Source organism: Arachis ipaensis, chromosome B4 (genome assembly GCF_059453495.1).
Source record: "Arachis ipaensis isolate K30076 ecotype BB chromosome B4, ASM5945349v1, whole genome shotgun sequence".
Taxonomy (NCBI): Eukaryota; Viridiplantae; Streptophyta; class Magnoliopsida; order Fabales; family Fabaceae; genus Arachis; species Arachis ipaensis.
Genome location: NC_142439.1, coordinates 67,968,845 through 67,970,833, shown reverse-complemented (window position 1 = coordinate 67,970,833; position 1,989 = coordinate 67,968,845). Strand labels below are relative to the sequence as shown.

General features: G+C 35.7%; 1 non-coding gene across 1 annotated transcript; it reads left to right on the top strand.

Annotated features, from left to right (window-relative positions):
- Nucleotides 1-810: 810 nt before the first annotated feature.
- LOC148567796 (small nucleolar RNA R71) lies at nucleotides 811-918 on the top strand. Its single transcript, XR_015881459.1, has one exon. It is a non-coding gene; the product is annotated as a small nucleolar RNA R71 (small nucleolar RNA).
- Nucleotides 919-1,989: the final 1,071 nt, after the last annotated feature.

Here is a 1,989-nt window from a genome sequence, read left to right as displayed (position 1 = left end):
TTCCTCACTAGGATTCATGTCCTCCTCCTCCCTTGTAGGTTCGGCCATGATGGTCAAATCAAAGGCCTTGCACTCTCTCTTTGGATTTTCTTCTGTATTACTTGGGAGAGTACTAGGAGGAGTTTCAGTGACCCTTTTACTTAGCTGGCCCACTTGTGCCTCCAAATTTCTAATGGAGGACCTTGTTTCATTCATGAAACTGAAAGTGGCCTTAGATAGATCAGAGACTATATTTGCTAAGCTAGATGGATTCTGCTCAGAATTCTCTGTCTATTGCTGAGTGGATGATGGAAAAGGCTTGCTATTGCTAAACCTGTTTCTTCCACCATTATTAAAGCCTTGTTGAGGCTTTTGTTGATCCTTCCATGAGAAATTTGGATGATTTCTCCATGAGGGATTATAGGTGTTTCCATAGGGTTCACCCATGTAATTCACCTCTGCTATTGCAGGGTTCTCAGGATCATAAGCTCCTTCTTCAGAAGATGCCTCTATAGTACTGTTGGATGATTCCTTCAATCCATTCGGACTCTGAGAAATCATATTGACTTGCTAAGTCATTATTTTGTTCTGAGCTAATATGGCATTCAGAGCATCCATTTCAAGAACTTCCTTCCTCATAGGCGTCCCATTACTCACAGGATTCCTTTCAGAAGTGTACATGAACTGGTTATTTGCAACCATGTCAATGAGTTCTTGAGCTTCTGTAGGTGTTTTCTTTAGGTGAATGGATCCACCTGCAGAATGGTCCAGTGACATCTTTGATAGCTCAGATAGACCATCATAGAATATACCCAGGATGGTCCATTATGAAAGCATGTCAGAAGGACACTTTTTGGTCAGTTCCTTGTATCTCTTCCAAGCTTCATAGAGGGACTCACCTTCTTTCTGTTTGAAGGTTTGAACATCCACTCTAAGCTTACTAAGCTTTTGAGGAGGAAAGAACTTGGCTAAGAAAGCTGTGACCAGCTTATCCCAAGAGTTCAGGCTGTCTTTAGGTTGAGAGTCCAACCATATTCTAGCTCTGTCTCTTACAGCAAACAGGAAAAGCATAAGCCTGTAGATCTCGGGATCAACCCCATTGGTCTTAGCAGTATCACAGATCTGCAAGAATTCAGTTAAGAACTGAAAAGGATCTTCTGATGGAAGTCCATGAAACTTGCAATTCTGTTGCATCAGAGAAACTAATTGAGGTTTCAGCTCAAAATTGTTTGCTCCAATGGCAGGGATTGAGATGCTTCTTCCATGTAAGTTGGAATTTGGCCCATTAAAGTCACCAAGCATCTTCCTTGCATTATTATTATTTTCGGCCATGTCTCCTTCTTTTTCGAAAATTTCAGTAAAGTTCTCTTTAGAGTGTTGTGTTTTAGCTTCTCTTAGCTTCCTCTTCAGAGTCCTTTCAGGTTCAGGATCAGCCTCAACAAGAATGTTCTTATCCTTGTTCCTGCTCATATGAAAAAGAAGAAAACAGGAAAGAAAAGAAAATATGGAATCCTCTATGTCACATTATAGAGATTCCTTATGTAAGTATAGGAAGAGAATAATGGAGGAAGGAAAAGATAAGAATCCAAACACAAGGGAGAGGAATGAGTTCGAATTCTTATGTGAAAATAAGTTTTAGTAAATAAATAAATAAATAAATAAATAAATAAATAAATAAATAAATAGAAGGAGATTAGGGATGGAATTTTTGAAAATAATTGAAAAGAAAAGAAAAATATTTTTGTTTTTAAATTAAAAATTATAATTAAAATTCGAAAATAAGAAAAAAAATAAAATTAAAATTAAAATTTAAAATAATTAGTTAATTAAAAAGGAATTTTGAAAAAGAGGGAAGGGGTTTTCGAAAATTAGAAAGAGAGAGTTAGTTAGGTAATTTTGAAAAAGATATGATTTAAAATTTAAAGATTGAACCTTTCTTAATAGGCAAGTAACAAACTTTAAAATAATTGAATCAATCACATTAATTGTTAGTAAAAATTTTGAAATTAT